Consider the following 27141-nt stretch of genomic DNA (forward strand, 5'->3'; position numbering starts at 1 on the left):
CAGGCTTTTCCTAAACAGTTATTCTGACGGTCAAATACGGCTGTGGATCATTTACCTCACCCACCTCTCTTTCATTAACGTTCGATACCCACCTTTCTTTCACCGACATTGACGTCCACCTTTTTCCATTGACGTTTGACGCCCCATTTGGCAGCTCTATGGCTGCTGGGTGGTTCTTGTTCGTGTCGGGCTGAACAAGGAAGGAATGATCGTGAGATTGACGGTTGGAAGTGACGTGCAACGATGCGCCAATAGGCAAGGTGGATTTGGCTGAAGTCTGCTTGAGGCTCCAACCACACTGGTCACCTATAAAAAGGACGGGAGGACCACTTTCCAGCCAGTTGGCGACAATTCCTGACAGTTGGTGAGTCGGTGACAGTTGTTGAGTTGGTGACAATTCCTGACAGTTGCTCCTGACAGTTGGACCGTTTCTGCTGGTTCATCTCGTCCCTGATTATCGGCGTCCCTGGCTCCTGGGGGTGACGACATGACATCGATGGTGTTCGAGCCTGTTTTCCAGTGGGTGCACGGCGAGGCAGGGCTCTGGCAGCAGACCAAGGCACGCTCACACATTTTGGGATATTTTATTTGATGCACGGTGACTTCTGCCTTGGTAAGCAGAGACCAGATTTCTTTCTCCCCAAATTATCTGCTGGGTACCCTTGCTCATGTTTAATTGTTAAGTAAGGCATAGTGATAAGCATCTGCTCTTTTTCTCATTTTCTTTCAATGCCTGATTAATTCTTCATTTGCTTGAGATTATTTTGATTGATTTGAATTCAACTATTTTCACCACAAGAAATAAAAAGTTCTTGAGTTTTTTTTTTCCTTATTCATAAATTCCTTGTTGACGTTTCAACCTGCCCGTGCTTGTCCTTTCCTTCCATTGATCCAGCATTGTCTGAGCCTGCATAGACTGGGAGGTAATTACCAAACTAATTAACTTGTCATAGTCATCATACACCAGCGGAAAACGCTCGGCCGCCCTACTTAAGATCACATCGAGATAAGATTGTTGCATCGCCGAGGGCGCGCTCCCCGTTCAGGAAGCCACGTGACCTCAAGTTAAATTGAAAATTAAACGGTGGACACTGGAACTCATGGTTAACTGATTGGCGTTTGTGGTTGTAAAGCTACCCACCGTACCACGAAGTTAATTGTGAGCGGTGGTCCCAGGACCGGTTCTTCCAATGAGGATTAACCCCCACATAATACACTCAGTACCCATGGCCACAACAATATATATTGTTGCGGATTCGCGCCCGCCGGCATGCTGACGGCCACGTAACTCGAATCGCGGCACGTCGCCCACCGGACGGACAATCCAGTCGTGACCCTCTCGGACTAACGCCGGGAACCAGTCACGGGTGGACCTTTCGGTCTCACCGCGATCGAGCCAATCAGCCCCCGCGTGGGATAGGGTTGCTCGCCAAATTCGACCTACCTAAGTACCCACACGGAGGGTAGACCGGGCGATCGCACCTCTCCGCAGGTCGACTTCGGACACGGGCCACTTAAGCGACCCGTTCCGTACTATCGGGATAACCGAGCGGTGTTATCGTCGGCCTCAAACGGTTCGATTAATTATCGGGCGTATTCAGCCCACTAACAACCCTTTACGTGAAGCAAGATGAGGATTCAATGAAGGAAATGACGAAGCGAAGCGGGAAACAGTTCAACACAAAGCACATTTATTTGCGACGAACGGAAAGCACACATATTCAATTCCACCAAAAGCACATATAAAAGAAGAGAAACACAATGCAATTTTACACAAAAAGCAAATGCGACAATGCAGATCTAATACCGATTACGCGAACACACGGCAACACTTATACAATTTTACTTCACAGACGGCGCCGACAACACATACCCAAAACCAAGAAAAAGAACACCCTCAAAGATGAGGTGGGCCTGAGGCCGAGACCGGGTCGGGCCTACCCCGTCTGGTGATGAGACGCGGAGGCGGCGATGGTGCCTCCAACTCCGCGGGCCTCGCGGGCAGTGTCTGGTAGGGGGTGGGAAAGGGGGCCCCCTTGGTCGCACTATCTCAGCGCGGGGGGAAACAGGAGGGGGTTGCTGATGCTCGGGGTCTGGGGATTTCCACTCTGCCTCGAGTCCCCGCCGACGAGCGATCTCCACCTCGGCCAAGGTTGCGCCGTCGGCCCCCTCCCTGGTGTGCAGCTCCCTGCGCACGGCGACGCGGGCACCCCCTCGTCTGCCCTCGCCGCCTCTCCACAGCTCCGTCCCCTTTTGCTCCGACTCCAACGCACACGATGACGACCAACTCCTTCTGGCTTCTTCTTCCCAACTCCACCGCCCGCGAAGTCTTAACTCTTATCCCCTCGACTGACGAACACGGTCGCTTATATAAGCCCCGTGGCTTCGCTCTCTCATCTTTGACCCCCTCCCTTCGACCTTTCACCTCGCTCCCCATTGGCCCGAGAAAAAGTGGGCGTGAATGCTTTTTGATCCATAAATTTGCATATATCGATCGCCCTCCAACGCCCTGGGGGCGGGGCCAAATCGCCCCTCGCTCACCGATTGGACGGAACAAAAGTGGGCGTGTGTCGTTTTTGATCCGTTTTTGAAGTGGAAAATCCGTGGTTTTGTACACGCTGTTCGGCGCGCGCCCTGCACGAGTCCAACACCGGTACCCACAAGCGGCGCAAGAACGGTGGCGATGCGACGGTTGCCGAGGTGTGACGGGGAAGGTCGTGGCGGTTGTGGTGGAGAGCGGCGTTGTGGTTGGTGGTTGATGTTGTGACTGGTGGTGGTAACAATGGCGATTGGTCCAAAATAAAGATAAAGTAAAAGAAAAACGGCTATCCTGAAGAGTCGCAGCACACATAAATGACATGTATTCCCACTAGACAAAGGGTTTGGGCCTAACTGCACATATACTTACCGAGATACCTCTACCTGAGGACCTTAATGGTGGTTTGCGAATTTGGGTATACCACAACAATATATGCATATATATATATATATATATACATATATATATATATATATGCATATATATATATATATATATATATATGCATATATATATATATATATATGCATATATATATATATATATATATATATATATATATATATATATATATATATATATATATATATATATGCATATATATATATATATATATATATATATATATGCATATATATATATATATATATATATATATATATGCATATATATATATATATATATATGCATATATATATATATATATATATGCATATATATATATATATATATATATATATATATATACATATATATATATATATATATATATGCATATATATATATACATATATATATATATATGCATATATATATATACATATATATATATATGCATATATATATATATATATATATATATATATATATATATATATATATATATATATATATATATATATATATATATATATATATATATATATATATATATATATATGCATATATATATATGTATATATATATATATATATATATACGTATATATGCATATATATATATATATATATATATATATATGTATATATATATATATATGCATATATATGTATATATATATATATATATGCATATATATATATATATATATATATATATATATATATATATATATATATATATATATATACATATATATATATATATATATATATATATATATATATATATATATATATATATATATATATATATATATATATATATATATATATATATATATATATATATATATATATATATATATATATATATATATATATATATATATATATATATATATATATATATATATATATATATATATATATATGTATATATGTATATATATATATATATGTATATATGTATATATATATATATATATATATGTATATGTATATCTGTATATATATAAATATATATTGTTACGGTTGTGGAAATTCACAGATCACCATTCAGATTCCGCGAAGATCAGTTTTGTCGATAAGTGTGTGTTCCAGGTTAGATTTCCCCACCAATATATAACGGGATTTATTCGTGTGCCGGGCTGTGCATCTTCAGTTAGCCGTTATTGTCTCTATTTTTTATTTTAACAACTACAACGACAATAACAACAACGACAATAACAACAACGACAATGACAACAACGACAACCCACGGCTGCGTTTTTACGGTGATCTCCATCACAGCCGCGTTCTGACGATGATCTCAAACACGGCCGCGTTTGACGGCAAGATCGGATCAAAACGGCGAGAGGGGCAGAGCCAGCCAGGGGTGAAGGGTCGAAGGTGAAAGAGCGAGCACCCCCCGGACCCGATAAAGAGCCGTGCTGGAACGCCAAGAAGCCAATTGGAGTTGAGAGAGAAGTTGAGTTGGAGCTGGAGAGTTCGGAGTTTGGGCAGTTGGTTCACTGGAAGGTTCGCCGGCGCAACCAGGAGGCCGGAGTCGAGGCCCGTTCACACCTCGAGCTCGTCGTCGGCTAGACCAGGCTGCAGTGGAGGCCGGACAACCAAGGGAGCCAGTCGGAGCAAGGGGGTCCGGGCAAAGACGCCGAGGGTCGCTGAAGCAGGACCCACCGAGTCACCAAGAGGGTGGCCAGGTAGCCCGCTCAGTCTCTCGGAGCCCCTTCGGTCATCCCGGCTCCGAGAAAATTATAAAGGCTCATGAGCCCGGTTCTTTCTTTCTTTCTTTCTTGGGTTTTGCATGAAAGTCTGTGGTGCCTTGTCCCGAAGTAGAACTGATTAAGTGCATGTACATAATAAATAGACATCGGCTGTAGGATTTTGCTCGTGTCTTGTCCCCATTCCCCCATTCATTGCATATGTGCATTTGAAATAAATGTCCCCATTTTTGAATGTTAACCTGTTCGTTGTGTCACTTTCTGCCATTGACTGCCATGATGCGTTTGGAATGTTAGCTGGCTGATTATAAGCCGATAAAACGTACATCTGGTCCGACGGGACTTGGCGATATAAAACCGCTCGGCAATCGCAAACGGAACGAGCTGCTTAAGCGGCTCGTTTTCATGCAGGCTCTGTCGAGGTAAAAACTCCCGGCATTTCTGTCCGCGTGAATAATTAGGTACATCGACAATTCGGCGATCGACCCTGTAGCGCGTGGACAGAAGGGTTGGCTGGTTTATGGTGTGTTAAAAACACCCATAGCTGGGTTTCGGCGTTGATCCGGAAGCTGCGACTTGATTGCCATGTTCGGTGGGCGCGCGCGGCCACAATTGAGCTAAAGGCGGTCGCCCGCGCGCCGGAGTGGCGGAAATCTACAACAATATATATATATATATGTATATATATATATATATATATATATATATATATATATATATATATATATATATATAAATATATAAGTATATACACATATACATATACATATCGACATAAAGAGGTCGGTCTCAGCGTCCATCCGTCCCTCCCTCTTTCGAATGCTGAGACCACTTCGACCTTTGAAGACCCTCTAAGACAATGAGGACTCTTAAGACCCCAGATACCCCGACAACCCTGAAGACCCCCCCAAGACCCCAAACACCCCCAAGAAGACCTGGAAGACGCCAATGACCCCAGAAGACCCCAAAGACTCTTGAAGACTCTGTTCACCATATTTTTTATCAATCAAATGCTTGGCAAATCGGCAATCTGCAGTTTTATATCGTTCAGTAAGTTGTGCATCGATGGGCCGGTTTCAATTTGCATTAAAACAAAAACTCTTTCACCTTCATCTTCTTCACTGATAAAGATGGTGAGTCTCATTCAGTTCTGTTTCTTATATCAATTGGATTCAAAAAACACTTCCTATATTTCATTATTTTTCTTTCAACATTTCCATTTTATCCATATAACAGTAATATGATGCCCTATCAAACAGTACTGACAAACGGGGCCGGCATTGCAGGGCAATGCAGAGTCACTTCGCTGGTGGGACTATATCTTCTTCTTCTTCTTCTTCTTCTTCTTCATTTAAAATAATGGTGAGTCATTCAATGGTGTTTCTTAATTGTGAAACATGAATGTTACATGCCAAAGTGAAACATGTTGAAAAGTGAAAGTGAAACGACTGATCTATGGATCATCAAATGGGAAACCAGAATGAAATGCTGTGAGAAATACCGAATGGAAATTGCAAAAGCAAAGTTTTATGGGGAATATCGAGAGAGGGGGTAGGTTGGGGACTGAAGAAGTGATGTAGAGAGGGATAGGTGCCTGAAGGTGGTCGGTTGGCATGAAAATAACTTTGGTGATCTTCCATCAGGCAGAGGCATTAGCCCTGGTGACAGAGTCACCGGGCCGAGGCCTCTGTTGGAGGCGACAATTTGGTGTCGGATTGTGTCCAATGGGGATCAGCGAAGTGCTCATCACACTCCACGTTTCGATTTTCCTGACAATCACATCACGTGCCTTCTGGTTGAATGGTTTGTATTAGCAGGAACAATTGTCTGGGTGGCAGATGGATGGTTGTTCTGTGCGGATCATGCGGTTTTACCATGCGAGACATAATCTGGGGTGATGCTCACCATAACAGTTAGGAGGTGCGTCTGATGTATAAATGACAAATGTGGTCATCATTGGTTGGATATTTATTGGTATGGCATTCTGGTGAGGGCAAATAAGCCTGAAATCCGGATCGGTGGCTCCGTTTCAATCCCGTCCTTCCCTCCAGCCCTTCAAAACAGCTGTTCACCACCACCTCTTATCTTCTCCCATCCAAAACCTTGGTCTTTTCTTACCTCCGTTAATCCACCCCAAATCCACCTCCTTCAAATTCCCTGCTTTCCTTCCTGAAAGTCCCTGTAATGTCCATCTTGTATACTCCATGTTCTGTGCCCCATCCCTCTCTCTTCCACAAATCTCCTAATGTCTCTGTTCCCCATTGTTTTGTCCTTCCCTTTCCATCCCTGTTGTCTCATGCCCCTCTTGCTGTGCATGTGTTAGCTCTCATACGAGCCTAGACAATGTATACAAAAAAAATGTATTAACAGGTTGTTTCAAAAAGATTGACACAACTTTGACTTCCTGCCATTTCTTTGTTTTGTGTCTTAAACCATTTTCCTTTTTAGGGTTTGGTGGTGTTATCGTGGTATTTGTTCCCTGGGATTTCTAGCGCCGTAGCTCAACTATGCCATTGACAGTGAAGCAGAAGACAAAAGTGGTGACTCTATGGCATGAGAATAAATCAAACGTGGACACCCGCCGGAGGTCCTGCCGGGAATATGACCTCAACACATGATGGACCCACAAATTGTGCCATTCAACGTATTGTGAAAAATTTTGAGAACAAGGTTACAGTGCACAACCAGAGCAAGGGCAACAATGGCAGGGCAGCATCAGTAACCAAGAGCCAGCATCGACGCCGTGTAGGATTCTGCAGTGGACAGTTCCAAGAAGTCCCACCACTGGTGCTCCCAGGAGCTAGGCATCAAAGCAACATCAGTCTGGCATATCCTCACGAAGGAACTGAAGCTTTTCCCAAACATCATCTCTATTAGGCATGAACCGAGTCAAGATGACATGAGAAGGAGACTTGATATGTGCAGTTGGCTCAGTGACAGGATGGAGTGGTACTCAAACTCGATCAACATGATCTGGTTCAGTGACGAAGCTCATTTCCACTTGAACGGTGCCATCAACAACAACATTTTCTAGCAGGTGTCATACCACAGAGCCACCACTTTTGTCTTCTACTTCACTGTCAATAGCATAGTTGAAATACGGAGCTAGAAATCCCAGGGAACAAACAACACGATAACACCACCAAACCCTAAAAAGGAAAACGGTTTAAGACACAAAACAACAAAATGGCAGGAAGTCAAAGTTGTATCAATCTCTTTTTCAACAACCTGTATTATTGCAAATTAACAGCCTTTATAAATGAGCATGAAACAAACTTCTTTAGAATATAACAAGAACAGTGTCATTTTATAGATCAGTCAACACTTTGTGTGTCCGCCATTACTTTCTTTCTTGAGTGCCATCACTCTTTTACCCGTGCTTCCAGTGTTAGACTGAAGGACTCTTACAGGAATATTGTTCCAAATATCCTGTAGTACATTCCACAGTTGTGGAGGGTGAGTTGAGTTCCTCGTTTTGTTCTCCGTTTCCAGGTAATCTCATGTGGCCTTGATGGGACTCATGTCCGACCGGACTCGGGCTTAGCCATTCTAACACGAGGAGCACACCAGCTGTAACTTTGTTTTCCAAATTCTGTTTTACTGGATTAGAAGTGTGTTCTTGATCATTATCTTGCTGGAAAAGGAATCTTTTTCTGATTAAACTATTTCCACAAGGAGACGCTTCAGTATCTGCTTGTAATTTTGTTCATTAATTCTGCTCTTTTGTTGACGTCCCGTTGATTTGAACAAGTTTTTATAACCACGCACAGCAACAGAGTCTCCCTGTGTTTAACAGTAGACTGTAAACATTGCATGCCATAGTTTTCTGCAGGTCTTCAGTGTACAAACTGGAAACTCGAAGATCTAAAAGGTACAAACAAACTCCATTTCATTTTTCATTTCACAGACCAGAGAACCCAATTCCATTGGTAAGTCACCCAATCTTGGTGTTGCCTTGAAAACTTCAGTCTTTTCATCTTAGTCTGTGGTCTCAGCAGTGGTTTCTTTGCTGCAACTCTGTCATGAACACCTGCTGCAATCATGCTGCTGCATATAATGCTGGACAAGATGTTCATGTTCAGGCATGTGCTGATATAATTTATCAGCTGCTGACTTGGTTTTCTTCTGTCATGTACGTTGAGTACCCTCAAGTGCTCGTTTTGCCTTGGGCATGTTCTTCTGGGTCTTGCTCGCCTTGTCTTGCACCAACCCAGTTTCTTTCAGGCATTGCAACGTGTACCTCACACTTTTGTGGATCTTCAGCTTTTTTGATATTTTCTTCAAAGTGTGTCCTTATTCTCGCAGAATTTGGATCTTCACACACTGTTCTGTTGAAAGTTGCTTCCTTGGTGCCATTCTGAACCCACTCATATAATTTCAAACAAGGGAACAAACAAATGAAAACGAATTTCACATGTTCACCAATTTGTCACTTTTATCTTAATTTCTTGTAATTCACATGAATGTAAATGGTGTTGATTAATTAAATAATCAATTATTTACTGTACAAAAATCCACAAGCTGTTTCCTGAATGTTTACTTTGCGGTGAGTGGATATTACAATTACATAATAATACATGGAAAGGAAAAATACAACTTTATCAATGTCATAATATATTTTATATGATCAAATACAACCCATCACTTTGCTGACGTGTATATTAAAGGGGGGGGGGGAGAGGGTGTGGAGTAAGAAGGAGGGGGAGCGAGGAGGGAGGGGGGGTAAAGAGGGAGGGAGATCAAGGTGGGGTGGGGGAGCGAGGAAGGAGGGGGAGCGAGAAGGGGTGGGAGAGTGAGGAAGGAGGGGGGAGAGAGGAGGAGTGCAGAAAGGGAAGGTAGCATGAGGGGAGGATAAGGCAAGGCAGCGTAAGGGAAAGGCAAGGGAAGGCAGCGCGAGGGGAGGGCAATGGAAGGCAGCGCGAGGGGAGGGCAACGGAAGGCAGCGCGAGGGGAGGGCAACGGAAGGCAGCGCGAGGGGAGGGCAACGGAAGGCAGCGCGAGGGGAGGGCAACGGAAGGCAGCGCGAGGGGAGGGCAACGGAAGGCAGCGTGAGGGGAGGGCAACGGAAGGCAGCGCGAGGGGAGGGCAACGGAAGGCAGCGCGAGGGGAGGGCAACGGAAGGCAGCGCGAGGGGAGGGCAACGGAAGGCAGCGCGAGGGGAGGGCAACAGAAGGCAGCGCGAGGGGAGGGCAACGGAAGGCAGCGCGAGGGGAGGGCAACGGAAGGCAGCGCGAGGGGAGGGCAACGGAAGGCAGCGCGAGGGGAGGGCAACGGAAGGCAGCGCGAGGGGAGGGCAACGGAAGGCAGCGCGAGGGGAGGGCAACGGAAGGCAGCGCGAGGGGAGGGCAACGGAAGGCAGCGCGAGGGGAGGGCAACGGAAGGCAGCGCGAGGGGAGGGCAACGGAAGGCAGCGCGAGGTGAGGGCAACGGAATGCAGCCTGAGGGGAGGGCAACGGAAGGCAGCGTGAGGGGAGGGCAATGGAAGGCAGCGTGAGGGGAGGACAACGGAAGGCAGCATGAGGGGAGGGCAACGGAAGGCAGCATGAGGGGAGGGCAAGGGAAGGCAGCATGAGGGGAGGGCAAGGGAAGGCAGTGTGAGGGGAGGATTCATCCGGAGATAACCACCGTCTGGACATAACCTCTGTCCAGATACGTCAAGGGAAGGCAGCGTGAGGGAAGGGCAAGTTAAATCAGTGTAAGGGGAGGTTCCGTCCGGAAATATCCATTGTCTGGATGATGGGTATATTCAGTGGTGGGGAGAAAAAAGAGGGGGGAGATAGGGGTGGAGGAGTAAGGAGGTCGTGAGACTGAGGAGGGGTGGGGAATGAGGAAGCAAGGGGGAGCGAGGAGGGGTGCGGGGACGAGGAAGCAAGGGGGAGCGAGGAAGGGTGGGGGAACGAGGAAGCAAGGGGGAGCATGGAGGGGTGGGTGAGCGATGAGGGGCAAAAAAAAGCAGTGAACAATGCATAAATAAAACATACAACAAAGAAAAACATGAAAATGAATTAGTTTTCAGCTCACCTGAAGTGCAGTTCAAGGGAGTTTATTGGATGGCGCGTCGGCCGTCTGTCAGTCCGTCCATCCTCAGATACTTGCAACTTGTTCTCTGAAACTACACATACGATTTCTTTGAAACTTTACCACAACGTTCATCACTGTGTATGTTCCAAAATTTGTTCATGATATCAAAAATTTAAAATAAATTAAATTAAATCGGCCCAAAGGGGGGTCTCCGGCGTTGCCCCCCAAAATAGGTATTTGCTTTCTTGTATGAAACTACACGTGATTTCTATGAAACTTTACCACAACGTTAATCACTGTGAATGCACCAAAGTTTGTTCATGGCATCAAAAATTTAAAATAAATGAAATAAAATCGGCCCAAAGGGGGGTCTATTGGATTGCCCCCCAATATAGGTATTTGTTTTCTTCTCAGAAACTACACATGCCATTCTGAAACTTGACCACAACCTTCATCACCCGTGATGTACCAAAGTTTGTTGATGGCGTAAAAAAAAAAAAATTTAAAAGTATTTACTTTCCTCTCAGTTACATATTTTGTGGGTCATCCATGCCTCCCAGTGGCACCCTGGTTATCTTATCCAGCCTCTAACAGGTGAGCGCCCAGGGGTATTGCTCCAATGTCAAATAAGTGACCACGATTGGGGTTGGATACAGTACATATTGCTTGTGGCAGGCTTATTCAGTTGTGGCAGGCTGTCTAGTTGAGGTTGAAGGCTGAGAAGATGAAATGGAGGCTGATTCGCTTGGGATATTTTTGAAGAACTTCAAAATGAAGACGTGAGTGGCTGCCTTCATTTTCTGTTTTTCATCGACGACCTTGTAACATATCAGGACATTCTCCATCTCCCTCCGCACCTTGGAATTTCTCATGCAGTCGGGATTGGGCTCATCACGAACGACTCGCTCAGAATGACAGAGTGCGGTGGTGGTGGTGGTTGTTGTTGTTTAATTAAATCTGTGCTGTAGCAAAAACACGTTATCAGAACACACATTATACAAGGGTCACATGTATACCCATATATGTTCCTCAACCTTGCAGCAACTGCCGAATGTACATCCCAATCGGGACACGAACTGCACCGTCGACAGTTGGGCACACGGCAAGCAGCTTAAGCGCTCAAGCAAGCACTCCAATGAAATGGTTGACACGGACGGCTGGCTTGGCAATCGATAGCTCTGTCCAAATGTCCAAACTCTGTCTGAATTAGACACATGAACACATTTTTTAGGAGTCAGAACTGTTGCTAAATTCAATTATGGGGCTTAAATTTTGTAATTCGGCTTAGTTTAAGAGATTGTCAATGTTATCACATGTGCGGAAATGATATAAAGCCACGAACGCTGGTGTCTCCTGGCGTTTATAAGCATTGCAATGTATCCAGTCATTCATAGGTATGATGATCGAGTATTCGATAATATGAGTGAGGAGAGTGAAAAAAAACAAAAACTATCGTTAAGAAATTGTTGCGGCCTGTTCCAAAACAAGGCATGGGTGAGCAGGCCAAAAAAACATGGCGGCTTCAGACCCCAGGATACACCTTAAGACCTCATATTGAGCGAGGTAGCAGAGGATCACATGGTCAAGGATATAATTAAATAAGGCCATTAGTTATCTTCAAAAGGGGTGGTTTAATCAACCCAAACATCAAATTTTCACTCCTGCACTTCCTTGGCATTCCATTGGTACACATACAAAGTTTCAGGCTGCTAGATTTCATGGCTTTGGAGTTATAGAGGAGACTCAATGACACACATTGACATTTATTCGTATAGATATAAGAAAAAAGGAAGTTGCGTGAAAGCGATGGATGCCAGCATTCAGCACAGGGAGTGGTGAAGATGTGGTTCTAAAGTAGCGTTCACTTGTCGTTCCTTAAAAACCAACATTTGGTAGGTTTTCCATACGTTTGATCGAAAGGTATACATTTTATTTCCCATATCGACTCATGTCAATTTTTTATTTTCATTGTCAACAATGGCTGTCACCAGAAAAGGGCCTGATGTTGAGCAACTAATTGAGGTTTTGTATGAGCTGGAAGCTCTGTGCAAACCTCATACTGACCTCAGAGGGACACAACATGTGCAAGGGTGGAAGGGGGGTGGGGGAGAGGGGTGACCAAGTAGTGGAGCCACCTGGTAGGTCCATTATTTTCATCATTAATAACTTGCACAACAGCAGTACGATAACAGTACAGATTCGTACGATATCCTAGAATGGCACTTGATAGAGCGCATACCTCCACCAGGCTGAACATTTTACGTTTAATATCCCACTGATAGGCCGGACCTGCATTTACATCTTAACCAAAATTTAATGGGGTTGTTCTTGCAACCTAACCAACTCATCCACCAAAAAGGGAACTGTGATATTAAATTGACTTTCACAGAAGTTTGCATTATTATCTACCTACATTGTACACTGGCCTAGTGTTGGCTTCGCGGTTAAGGTGGCTGGCTTGGGACCTTAGGGCCCTGAGGTCGAGCCCCTGTTAACCGTTGAATTCACACCAGGTGGGATTGATTGAGCCTGTCGCCCTTCTGAGGTCGGCGAAACGAGTACCAGTGTACCGAGGTAATAACCATTAACCTGCGTCAGAGTGGCGACCCGTCCAGGACGATACTCCTTGCCAATGAAATTGCCTCGGCAGCGCTATGTGCATTTACGGCACGAAAGGAATGGTATCGATATTTATTATATTGCACACTTCTAACTTCCCACAAATGTTTCACAGGGAATAGCACCACAAAAGTGAAAATAACCAAAACTTTTACATAGTACCAAACACACACACATATACATATATCAACAGCATTATTATTAAGGCAGTGAAGGCTGTGGGAAATGCCAAATGGATAGCTCTATATATTTTAGTTTGTGGGCTTCCTTTCTTCAATGAGGCTCTCCCATGAGCCTTTGCGATGCAAACATCTCTCGTTGCTCAGGTTACGGTTCAAGTATACAGCACCGATAATCCGAAAAGAATTAGAAAAGGAAATTAGGGTCTTTATTGCAAAACAGTCGGTTATGTGAGTCCAACAAGCTTGGAACTTTAGAACAGCATCTGATCGAGTTCCTTTGAGAGGTGATAAAAACTAAAATACTTCGAGAACAAACAAAGTCAGGAGGTTCAGCTCCTTGGTGAAGAAGCACAGGAGGATGGATGGTTCTAACCATTGAGGCTCAGACCGATTGATGCTCACAATGCCAAAAGTTACCAAAGCGATTGGTGATTGACGACGTTGTTCAATTAATCAGATGGAAAGACCTGAAAAAAAAATTGGTGAGTGGTTAAGCAAGAATTAGACTTGAGGTTCTTCAACAGCCTCCAACAAACAATGCCTTTGTTTCCTGCTCATCTCACTGGTGAAGAGGTTTTACATAATAAAAGCTTAAGGCATTACAATATACTGAAAGACCGACTGGTAATTGGGTTTTGAGAGAAAGGATTATTGAGCAAAGTGCTTTAAGAAAGAGAAAAGTGGTGGGAGAGGTTAAACAAACTGAAGACCATTTGCATATTGTGGAAAAAGTACAACAGGACAGGCATAATAGCATCTTCTCATCATTTGCCAGTCAGAGGTAGTTCTTAAGTGTGCTTTGTCTACTTCAGCATTACCGGAAATCATAACTCTGGGTCCTCATCCTGGTGTTTCTCAAGCAAGGCAATTCAATGTGGATCTACATCAGCGGCACATCCATGCTCCGGCATCGATGCAACCAGCAGACGGAATTACTGAATGAAGTGCGAGTCCAACAGATGAGGCATCTTGGTTTCTTCATTTAATATCATCAAATATAATAATTAATAAGAAGAACATGTGAGGTCCCACGGGGTCAGTGAAAAAAGCACAATTACAGACATATCTTGCAACAGCTGAGATTGAATATCAGATATGGTGAACGGGCAAATGTTGTTATGAAATTTCAAGAACATTAGACTAATAATAGCTATTTGCACTGGACAGGTCCTGCATCAGGTTGTCAAATGCACGGTGTCTGCTTGTGAAAATATAGGGCAGTGTCGTGAAAGCGACCAAAGGGAATGGTGAAGATGTGGTTCTAAAGTAGCATTCACTTGTCGTTCCTCGAAAACCAACATTTGGTAAGTTTTCCATGCGTTTTATCGAAGGCTATACATTTTATTTCCCATATCCACTCTTATCTCAATTTTTTAATTTCCTTATCAACAACACAACGGTTGTCACCAGAAAAGGGCCTGATGTTTACAACGAATTGAGGTTTTGCATGAGCTGGAAGCCCTGTGCAATCGTCATAATGACCTAAGAGGGACACTTCATGTTGGGAGGGGGGGGGGTTGACTTTAAGAAGTAGAGTTATCGACCTTCAAGGTCCACCATTTAAATAATTAACAACTTGCACAACGGCAGTCCGATAATAGCACAAATTGATATGATAAACTAGAATGGGTATAAACTGGGTAGAGCGCATACCTCCGCCAATCTGAACATTTTATGTTACGTATCCCAATGACAGGCCGGATCTGCATTGGCATCTTAACTAAAATTTAATCGGGTTGTTCTTTTAACCGAACCAACTTATCCACCAAGTCTAGCCATAAACTGTCCACAACTTTAAGAAATATTGCGCTCGGTATCGTTTTGATCCTACCTCTCAATGCTGAACAATCACTTGAAAAATTGTAGCATCAGGATCCGGATCTTCACCAAAATCTCATCGATTCATCCCTGTCATACCGATGATAATTGGACGTCTGTGGTCATAAAAGATTTTTCTTTCCGGAAGAAAGAGGATAGAGAGGTTGGTCACCCAAAGACAAGGGATAGAGAAATCTTCTTCAATCCTAAAAATGACAATAGTATTCTCGCAAGGGCCGAGCGTTGGGAGTGAATTGTGAGAACTAACCCGTATCTTATTAACATTTGATAAGGTCGAGACTACAATGCTGAATGGATCCCAAACTGGTGCACTCACTTCGAGTCAGATATCGGGCCGGGTACAAAGTTAATTTTTGAATTGGATGACCACTGGAAAGATCTTATTCATAGCCTTACTCAGAATTGTGTTTAATGACGAGAAAACTGGATTTTGTTTGCACTACCGTTGTCTCAAGGAGATGGGGATGGGCCTGGCATCTGCCTGGGGGATGGCCAGACGGAGGCCCCTGTAGTACCGGCAGAAAGCGGACGCAGCAACGCACCGTTCCGGCGCATGCTCCCATACCTGACCTGACCTGACCATTGTCTTTCATCCAAAGCATGAGTTTACAGTTCTCGATCATCCATAACATACACTTACCCTGTCACATTTTGGGGTTTTTTTTCTTGTTTTCACAGCCATAAAAATAGCCACCATGCAAGGGGATCTATCTTTGTCTGACTCTGGAAGGAGGTGTGTTCAATTGAGAAAATAAAGGAATGGGGTGGATAGGAAAGAAAAAGGAAGGTAGGGGAGTCTGGGAATAGTGGCAGAAGGAAGACAAAGGAAGTTTAGAGGGAGATCGTTGGAGAGAAGGGAAAGAGTGAGTACGCATGGAACAGATTAAGGGGGAGGGAAAGGGAAGGGAAAAAAAAATCAGCCCATTGTCTAACGAATAAATAGATGTCCCATTATATAATTTTACATTTCCTGGCAGAAGGATCTTCTGACCTAACGCCCTTCTGTTGGACGTCATACACAATGATGCCTCATTCTGCATGCAATACACCGGGGTGACAATTTATCGCTCGGTCGGGATTCAAACCCTGGCGAGACCGATCAAAGGCGAGCACACACACCTCTGAGCTACTTACCAACCCATACAGATACAACCACTTTATAACCAATGGCAAGTAATGGGGAAATAATCATAATAGTTCCATTTCCAATCCTACACTTTTTCCATCATAGTTCCAATGCTTTAAGATTGACTGTTGCACTTATGCAGTGGAAGGCATAACATCAAGCAAAGCTGATATGTTTCACATGTCTCTTTACGATAAGCAGCCCAATGGTGTCCTCTTGTGGAGCTCCAACGTGGTTACAGTGGAGTGGTGGATATGTAGGTGCAGTGTCCTCCAGGACATCAGAATGACTGCTTTGATCATATTTCACAAGATGTAAATTAGATTCTGGTCATAACATTGCTCCCTCCTTCACCAAGCTGTTACAGTCGTCTACCTGAATACTTCACCTAAATGGACTCATAAGATAGTGACGTTTTCAAAATACTGGTTTTGAAAATGATGTCAAAGTGTACGATTATCATTCACAAGAATAATTTTTTTTAAAAAAGGTTAAAGTTTACTGGAAAAGGAAACATCAATCATTTAAACAATAAAAAAAAAATTTTGGTAGTTTATTCTTCAAAAAAAAAAAAAGACATTAAACTAGAAAGTTCATGGAACAACTTACCCTGTGCGATCTTGAGAAACAAGGACATGGGTGGGGCCTGTGAGTGGAAAATTTGATCGGTCGTGATGACGTAAAAGTCCACAATATTTTGTCCAAATACAAATAAACGGAAGGGTTTTGGAAAAAGCAATTTGTGTTCGTTGTTCAGGTTTACAAATCAAAGGAAATAAAATAAAGATTTTGAAGGTTGTAGAAAAAGAAAATTCGGAAGTTTACCTCCGTTCATTATAATGGAGCTGATAAGCAGGAAGGTGAGCTTGAGGGGTAGTATGCGGACGATCTGGCTGTCATGGTGGAGAGTGGGCAGGAGATGCAGGAAGTACAGGGGGAGTGGAAGGAGGCATTTTGGAAGCATGGGCTGAAGATGAGTATTACATGGAGATGATGGTATGGAGAATACTGAGGTGATGTGGGTCATGCAGCAGCGAAATTATATGAATACCAGGTTTGAGGGGAAGGAGATCAGGTATGGAAATAGGTTCGAGTATCTGGGTGAAACAGTGACTGGGGATGGTAAATCCGAGACAGGGGCACGGAGGAGGACTCGGGAGGGTGCGAATGCGTGGAGGAGGGTGGATAGAGTAATGGCAGACAAAGATATCAAGAAAATTCAAAGGGAAGGTTCTGATGTCGTGTGTCACACTGGCCTACCTTAACGGTCTAGAGACGGTGCCACTGACAGAGACAACAACAGAGGCTGCAGGTTTGCGAGAACAACTGGATCAGGAGGATTATAGGAGTGAAGAGGGTGGATAGAAGGAGGATGGATGAACTGAGGGAGGAGATTGGTGTGGAGATGAGCTTGACGGAGAGATTGGTGAAATGCCGGCTGAGATGGGCTGGACACTTGGTGTGGATGGGGGAAGAGAGGATGGCAAAAAGAGCGAATAGATTGAAGGAGCAAGGTACGAGGAAAAGAGTTAGCCCGTGGTTGAGATGGGAGGATTGTGTGAGGATGGATATCTGTTAGGTAGGAGTGGTTGGAGAGTGGAGAGAGTTGGCTGAGGCCAGAGGTGGGTGGAGGAATATCGTGGTTAAGGAAGGGCAGAAGATTGGTGCCATTCGACCCCACCACTTATAAAAGGGAAGAGGAGGAAATGAAGAATGCTAATTATACAAAATAAAATCGAGCAATAAACCCTAAAAAAGCAAAGTTGAAAGATGGCAAAAAGTTCCAACAGGAATGATCCAAAGTCAAGTTTTAGTTGTTTTTTTTTCTTTCTGTTTTGACCCCTGTGACCCAGAGTCCCCACTTCTTGAGGCATGCACCAGGAGTAAAGTCCCCCAAAAAATCGCAACGTATTTCATGCATCCCTCAATGTTGATTGCGTACACAAAGTTTAATTAAAAAAGAAAATATTAAAATGTGCCGTGATTGCGTTATGGCCCCCTGAAACTGCTCTTGCTTGGTGATCACCACTCCCAAGTTTGGTGAATTTCTGCACAACCATTGAGGAGGAGATAGTGTGACGGACACAGACAGACAGACAGAGACAAGATTACAATATCCCCCTGCCTTTTTTCCAAAAGCAGGGGCAAAAAAAAAAAACACAGTAATTCAATTTGATTAGGGTAGTGGTTAAAAATGGCCAAATCTTTTCCGAAGATACTGTAGTATGTTTAACGCCCACACTTATAGAGTTTGTAATAAATTTACTGGAAAATATGGGGTGTAAAGATAAACGAGAAGAGATTGCTAAAAAAAAAAAACTTTAATCGATTCAAAAAAAGGAAAAACCTGCACAGTGAAGGAATCATTGTGATATCTGCACAGGTGCTGTTCCAAAAAAGGGGCACTTCGGAAACTTGGAAATGTTGTTGGTACGTACGGGATTTGCATCGCCGTAATAATCTCCGGTGCAGCCCAGGTAGTCGAGACTTTCTTTCTGGTATCGCTGCACGTTTGAATCACAGTTCACGCCACGTTGCTCACTTCTGGATACAGCACCACAAGGTCACCTGTGCGTGCAGAGTCGGAGGGGTAGACGAACCATCTGAGTGCAAGGCCAGTGAGTGCGACTTGTTCGCTACCCATAAAGAAATGGTGTCTCGGTAATTAAATTAAATGCGGGTAGTTATTTGAGGTATTATGCAACTACCTGCAGACTCCAAAAGGGCACGTCAAATTTAACCTGGACTTTTGTTTATACAGTAGTCACAACTAACCTTGCATGCAAATTGCAAACAAAACGATGAATTGCTTTTCAAGGTATTTACCAGCTCCAGACACACTTGTCTCATCTGAGTGAAAGCTTTTGTAATTCCTTTGATTGTACGAGTAGAAGCTGTAAAGATGTACATGTACGTTGGCAGGTAAAGGTTGATAGAACAATCGATTAAAATAACAGGAAGTTGACTGAGGGACGCGAACCACTATGGGAAGCAAGGAGAAGCTGACCTTTCAGTTGTTAATCCCTTCGTCAGAGCAAAAGATGGTTAATGCTCCGATGAAGAGATCTGCGAGCAGCAAATCTGATTGGTTGAGATGATGTAAAATACCGTCATATTCTGTCCAAGTCCAGCTAAACGGAAGGATTTTGAGAGTACCAAAAAGGCGATTTGTGCTCCACAGTGTTCAAGCGGATAATTGAATGAAAATAAAATTACGCATTATGAAGGTTGGGGGGGGGAGGAAATATTCGAGAAGTTTACAGCCATTGATGCAGCATCTTTCACACCACCACCCTATTTAACATGTTACGTTAGTTATTTGTGCCTGGTGTTTGTGTCCTTTGTGAAGGCCTTCGAAACAGTAAGTTCCTTTTTTGGAATTATTTTCAATTTGGTTTGACTGCCAGGAAGGCAGACAGGCATTAAAACGATTATCTCACTCCTCTATGATGCACGGTCAAAGTCAGAGCCAAAGTGTTGCTGACCTCCAGGTTCGTTTTCTGATTCATGTTCTGATTCGCATTCAAAATATAACAATCAATTGAAACCAAGTTGTTCCTCGATTACAAATTGGAGTTTGTAGACAGACATACAGACAGACAGACAGACAGACAAAGTGAACCAATTTGCTAAACTCCGCTTTTCGCTTCGCGTGTCAGGGATAACAACCAGGTAAATGCCTGTGAAACATCACTTTGATGAAAGGCGGTGCACTGTCACAGGTCAACAGAACGAAAAGGTTGGTGACATTTTGCAATCAAAGCATGTCTGTAAATCTTGCCTTCATTACATACTCCGCTGTGGGAGAGCCTCCGCTGCTAAACTCGCGTTGAAATGCCAGCAAAAACTGCACATCATTTGACATGACAAGGATATACAAGGAACGAAAGTGATTTTGTCCATTATGCCTGTGCTTACTCCACATGCCGTCAATTTCGATGCCTTCCTGCCATTCTTACCAAATAACTAATAAATCGACATCAATGGCACATACACAAGTCAGGAATTTGACTGGGATGCTCTACCCTTTTTGCTCTACCACTTTTTCAGCGAGAATGAGAGATCTTTTATGTCCACAAGCTAAATGCAGAATGGACAGCCGGCTTCAAATCTCCATGAGGAGCATGACATGCACCACCTCCTTCGGAACATACAGCACCACCTGCCGGCACTGCATCAGGACAGCCGTGCTTTCATGGCGTTCGAGCCCACAGGCGATCAAAAGCACAGCATGACCCCAATTTGAATAGAAAAAAACCAAACTTCTGGAGGATAGCAGCAAAAAAAAAGATAAAAAAGATACACCTCTGATTCTGGCAGTTCTGAAAAAATTATTTTAAAAAGTTGCAACATGAAACTGAGCCTCAAACAAGGAGAGACAAATTTGATTCCATATTGGAAGCAGAACTTTGAAGTCCTTTCTCTCAGAACACGTACCAAGTTAGATAGCCCTGTTGAATTCTCACCAGCAACTCAGATAGCACGTGGAAGATGTTTCTTTTTCTTCAATTCCCTCGAGTGTATTGGTCAGTTTTAGTTAACCAAAGGGGAAAGTTCTAGGTTTGGTATGCAGGGGAAGATCAAAGAAGAATTACCAACTAGGGATATATTTGCCACGTTTTGAGGGCACCAGGAACGTCAGTTGATCCTGGCCAAGATGTACTCCTCTCGACGATAACATTGTGATGGAGCACAAAGGAGCCAATTTCGCAAGACCTCCAAAGGACTATATAGCCTTCAAAATGCTGTGTCTTTGTGCATCAGGCAAAGGCAATCTTCCTTCACACAAGGCTGCAATTCTTATACAAAACACCAGAGGCCCCCATTTGTCAACTGTTGAATGGAAGGCTTTGTTGTACGGATGAAAGTTGAAACGTTACAGGACAAGAAACTCAGAAGGACAATTGGTCCATCGTGCTTGTCCTGTAACCAGAACCTTTCAACTTAATCCATCAACTTCGTCGTCGTGTATGTATCGACTCTTTTCTTGCGATTAATGTAATCAAACTCAACATCCACATCCCTTTACTTTTTCTTTTTTTGTATAAAGTACATAGTCGAGGCTTGCGGAAGAGCGAGAATTAGTACACTGAATGGATCAGGACACAACAGGACACAACAGAACAAAAGGAACACTTGAAAAAGGGGGAACCACCAACAGTGGAGTTGAAGGCCAAGACAGAGGCAGACTTGGACAAACCATGAGTGAGGGGAAGAATGAGTGGCAGGAGAGAATGCATGGGAGTGAACAAGATGGATACAGAAGGAAACTCTCAGGAGGGAAAACTGGAAATTTGAAAGGAGGAGGGATTAAGATTGGGGAGAGGAGTTAACGAGGGCAGAAAAGATCAAGGTTTTGGGTTGGGGACGTTCTGAGATGGTGCTCAAAAGCTGTCTTGAAGACATGGAGGGAAGAATGAGATTGAAGAGAATGTGGAAGAAAAGAGGAACGAATGAGTGCAAGTGAGCGTGATCCTAGATTTATGTAGTTTAATGAGAAGCGAGTTCATGGCGAACCGTGTGTGCACTGCATAAACCGGGGGGGGGGGGGGGGCGGCGAGGTACAAACCACAGAAAGAGAAGAAGGTGTAAGATCAGAAAGGAGGCAGGAGAAGACAAAGAGACCACCGACCTGTCTGCAATGGCGATGTGATAGACCCATACACTCAGCTCCATTCACGAGAGATTCTAATGATCTTGAAGGCCTTGGTCTCCATGGCATCAAGCTGAGCAAGATGTGAGGCGGGGTGCCAACCCAGTGGGGGGAGCAGTACTCCATCAAGCTGTAGATGAAAGCCTTGTCAACTAATAGGAGTTCAGGTGTGCCAAGGACTTTATACGATGGAGGATGGCCGGTCGGCGGCTGGCTTCAGAGGCCAACTTTGAAATGTGGTTTTCCCAAGAAATATTGTGGCTCATAGTGAGACCCAGGAGTATGAATGACTGCACTTCCTTAAGAGGATTGTAAAAAAAAAAAAAATGTAGATCGGAGAGGTTTCCTGATGGTCCTTTCAGAGTATACAAAGTCTCATTTTAAGGAACCAAGTCACATATCACGTGGAGAATAAAGACATTGAGAGATAGTAGAGCACCTGAACAATTAATTACGAGGACCCAAGGACATGAAAGACAAACATTTGGAAAATGGAATTTGAACATGGTGAACTTGAATCATGAGCTTGAAGTTCAGATGTGAGCATGAAAAAGGCTAAACCAAGGACATCCCTTTATAATTGTCTTCTATAGCCGAATGATCTCTAATCCGTAAATTTAGGAATGGTACAAACACAAAATGAACTCGAGGGGGAACACTCAGGAGAGTGCAAAACCTCTGCCGCCAATACTGCTGTGTCACTCAAGTGAACCTTATATCTTATTCATTAAATATGATTCGGGGGGGGGGGGTGGAAATCACTTAAAACATGTAGAAATGCCAAAAAAAAAATTCTTTTTTTTGGGGGGGTAACAATTTTTTTGGGGGGCGGGGTTGGAAGTCACTTAAAACATGTAGAAATGCAAGAAAAAAAAATTCTAAAACAATTTTTTTTGGGGGGGGTAACAATTTTTTTGGGGGGGGTTGGAAATCACTTAAAACTTGTAGAAATGCAAAAAAATATATTTTTTTCTTTTTGGGGGGAGTAATCATTTTTTTTGGGGGGGGGTTGGAAATCACTTAAAGGGGGTTGGAAATCACTTAAAACATGAGATGCAAAAAAAAAAAACATTTCTCTAACAATTTTTTTTGGGGTAACAAATTTTTTTGGGGGGGTTGGAAATCACAAAACATGTAGAAATGCCAAAAAAAATTCTTTTTTGGGGGGGGGTAACAATTTTTTGGGGGGAGGGGGGTTGGAAATCACTTACAACATGTAGAAATGCAAAAAATATATATAATTTTTTTCTCTAACAATTTTTTTTTGGGGGGGGGACCAAGTCCAAAATTTAATGGCATGATCCTTGGACCATACCTAACCCCCCCCCCCCCCACCAAATTTCGTCGAAATCCGTCGAGGAGTTTTTCTGTAATACTGTTCACAAACAAACAAACAAACAAACAAACAGAAAGAGGTGAAAACAGTAACCTCCATCCATCTTCGAAGATGGCGGAGGTTAACAATGCCTGTTGAGACATACCCCATAGATATTTGTGGCACAGACAAGACAGCCACATCTAGGTCTTCATCCAAAGGGTCCAAGCTCTGAAAAAGAGAACCTTCAATTGGACCATGAATGTATCCTGCTCTCTCTTGGCAGACAACACTATGGATTTCCATAAGATATCTTCTCCCAAACAAATTTGTGAAATGGACTCGAACTTTAGCTTCTCGCATCGACGGAATTAGGTGCGATCCAGCCAACAAGTCATGGGTCAATCTGAGATTAGCTTCCCGGTGGAATCAGCTACGACAAGAGTGTCTGTCAGTTCTTAGCTCTTATGTCAGCAGCAAGGAGAACTGACAGCATCGAGGAGACATTTTATTAGCTGGCTATCCTATCTGCAATACAGATGTTAAAGCTGTGACATGGTAACTTGCACAAAATAATCAATCATAAGGTTTACAATCTTGAGCCTCATTAATCGAGGATTATTCGATCCAAAGGGAGACAAAGCCACACAAATTTCTGCATTAAACTGAACCCATAGAAACAAAATTAATTCCTGTGTTTTCTTTTGTATTAAGGCTTCATTTTCTACCAATAAGTACATACTTGCACATGGACTTCTTGCTCTCTGAAAAACCTTCTGGGGAGCAACTCTCATGGACAGCAGCGCTTACCCGATACATGCACGTCATAACCAGTAGTGTCAGCACGCACGGAACCACAACTCAGGTGAGCAATGCGGATGTCACACAGTGTGTGTGTGTGTGTGTGTGTGTGTGTGTGTGTGTGTGTGTGTGTGTGTGTGTGTGTGTGTGTGTGTGTGTGTGTGTGTGTGTGTGTGTGTGTGTGTGTGTGTGTGTGTGTGTCGTTGGTTGTTATCTCCAATTGCGGGTTTCAGGAAGTGGAACAAAGTCCTCCCAGGACTCAAAGTATCCACCTTCGCTTTGGTAAGGGATCATCGTTCAGGGACCAGGTTGTTCAACTTTGTTGCTCTCAGAGTTTTGTTCCACGGGTTCTTTTCGGGATCGTCACCGAACCCCGGACTGCCTCCAATTGTAGTTCATTTGTAGTGATATTCCCAGGGATGGTTTTCAAAATATCAGTGAGGCTATTCTTTACTATTCCTGTTGCTCCAATTATCAAAGATGCAATTTCGACATTCCTCAGCTTCCAAGATCTCTTGATCTCATTTTTGAGGTGCTGATATTTTGTCATTTTCTTGATTTCTGTATTAGTTAAGCCAAAATCGCTAGGCTCTGATATCTCAACCAGCAATGCTGTCTTTTCCTTTTTGTTCCTGAGAATGATGTCTGGTCGCAAGGCTTTGTTTTCTATGTTCATTCTCGATGGGCTCATGAGGTTATACGTGAGCATGACGTCATTATTTTCAACGATTGCCCCTGGTTCGTGTTTCCATGAGTTTTCTGGAACTGGGATGTTGAAATTTTTGCAGATATGCCAAGGAATCGCTTTGCATACTTTGTTGTGTCGTTGTGTGTAAAGTGGTTCTGATAACAGCTTTTTATATCCCGAAAGCAGATGACTTCAAAAGCAGAAAGCTGACACTGAACTTTGTTTTTGTCTTGCAGAACCTATACTTGTCCATCTTGCTCATTCCGCCATCTTTTGAAATCCATTGGTGTCTGTCCTTGATCTTGGGCATTTATTATTATTTGTTATCCATCTCAGTTGAGGGGACCTCCAATTAGCCATTCCAATGAGCCTTCTTTGTCTATCCCAACTCAGTCCAATTATTTTTGCATTTTCCTGCTCTTTTGTTGTTCTCCCAGTTGTTGATATTTCTTTCCTGTTGATGGCTTTCAGGGATTTGAGAAAGTATTCAAACCCCTCAACTGCTGTCACATTTTGGTGTTACAGCCTGAATTTAAAATGGATTACATTTAATTTTTTTGTCACCGATCTACACAAAATACCCATCAGACCACAGAATATTTTGCCTCGTACTCAGAATCTTTCAGGTGCCTTTTTGCAAACTCCGGGTGTGCTGTCATGTGCCTTTTTCTCAGGAGTAGCTTCTGTCTGGCCACTCTCCCATAAAGCCTGGATTTGTGAAGTGCTGCAGAGATTTTTGTCCTTCCAGCAGGTTCTCCCATCTCAGCCAAATAACTCTGTAGTTGTCAGAGCGGTCATTTGGTTGTTGGTCACCTCCCTGACCAAGGTCCTTCTTGCCCAGTTGCTCAGTTTGGTCAGATGGCCAGTTTTAGGAAGAGTCTGGGTCATTCCATATTATTTCCATTTCCTAATGATGGAGCTCACTGTGCTCTTGGGAACTTTCAACACTCCAGAAATTGTTTCATACCCTTCCCCAGATCTACACCTCCTCACATTTCTATCTGGGAGTTCTCTGGACAGTTCCTTGGACTTCATGGTGGAGGTTCTGCTCTGACATGCACTGTCAACTGTATGATCTGAAATAGAAAAGTGTGTTTCTTTATAAATAATTTCCAATCAATTGAATTGGCCACAGGTGGACTCCCATCAAGTTGTAGAGACATCTTAAGGATGATCAAAGGAAATTGGATACACCTGAGCTCAATTTGGAGTGTCAGAGCAAAGGGGTGAATACTTATTTATGGAAGACATTTCAGCTTTCCATTTTTTGATTAATTTGTAAACATTTATAAAAACATCTTTTCACTTTGTCATGATGGAGTATTTTGTGTTGATCGGTGACAAAAAATTTAAACTCAATCCATTTTAAATTCAGGCTTTAACACAACAAAATATGATAAAAGTCAAGGGACGTGAATACTTACTGAACGCTCTGTATTTTTCTTTTCTCTTTTTTGCAATTGTTCGAGCTGTATTGCAATTTCATTTTCCTGTGCGGTATCTTCCATTGGCAGATGTTTTTGGAAGTTCCTTGCAAGGTGAGTTGGGATCCTTTTTCAGGTTTGTTGTGTTCATGTTTGTTCACAAATTGAATCCGATAATCTGCTGAGCATTTCACATACTCAGCTAGTCCTACACTCGTCGCTCTGTTCACCTGGTTGAGTTCCATCAGGCTGCTTCTTCCCTCTCTTCTCGGCACGTACATTCTCGGGATGTACTGGTTTTTGTAGAACATTTTGTGGATGTTGAGGAGTTTTCTGGTTTTGATGTCGAACATTGATTTCTGATTGGGGCCAGTTTACTATTCCACAGCTGTATTGGAACTCTTGTACTGCGAGTTGGTTTATGGCTTTGATTTTGTCCATGGGGAGAGGTACATTTTCAGTATCAGCTTTGTTCTACGTAGGTATTCTTTGGCAATTGTTTTGCTCATTTGTTTGTGACATATTTGGTGGCTCTTTATCCTCTGAGGTATTTGTATGATGCTTCATTTTCTCCCAGCTGCATTGTTGTTTCAAGGTCAATTTTTGTGTTGTCTGTTTTTGGTGGTTTATCTTTTACAAATGTGCACTTGGCACACTTATCTAGTCCAAATTTAATTTGAACTCAGAGAACCGTTTTACTAGTTTAGCTGTTCTGTCAATTTTTTGTCATTTGGTGTGAAAAGCTTTAAATCATCCATGTATTGTAGGTGTTTCACCTTTTCTATTTCGTTGGATGTATCATCTTTCCTGTTTCTTCTGTTGGTTGTTAGGGT

The 27141-nt window shown here is 43.2% G+C and overlaps 1 long non-coding RNA gene across 3 annotated transcripts in view; it reads right to left on the reverse strand.

Annotated features, from left to right (window-relative positions):
* Nucleotides 1-5382: 5382 nt before the first annotated feature.
* The window catches only part of LOC147033796 (uncharacterized), a 29284-nt gene continuing 7525 nt past the window's right edge, over nucleotides 5383-27141 (reverse strand). Inside the window, exons 3-6 of one of the 3 annotated variants that reach the window (XR_015055426.1) lie at nucleotides 23562-23626; nucleotides 18866-18995; nucleotides 10662-10752; nucleotides 5383-8997 (exon numbers count right to left, since the gene is read on the reverse strand). This is a non-coding gene — a long non-coding RNA (uncharacterized LOC147033796). Of the gene's footprint in view, nucleotides 9007-10661; nucleotides 10753-18865; nucleotides 18996-23561; nucleotides 23627-27141 lie in introns of all 3 variants that reach the window. The other 2 variants (XR_015055423.1, XR_015055427.1) reach the window with 2 other exon arrangements.

Source organism: Eptatretus burgeri, chromosome 1, assembly GCF_056783735.1.
Source record: "Eptatretus burgeri isolate ZD-2024b chromosome 1, Ebu_testis_v1, whole genome shotgun sequence".
NCBI lineage: Eukaryota > Metazoa > Chordata > Myxini > Myxiniformes > Myxinidae > Eptatretus > Eptatretus burgeri.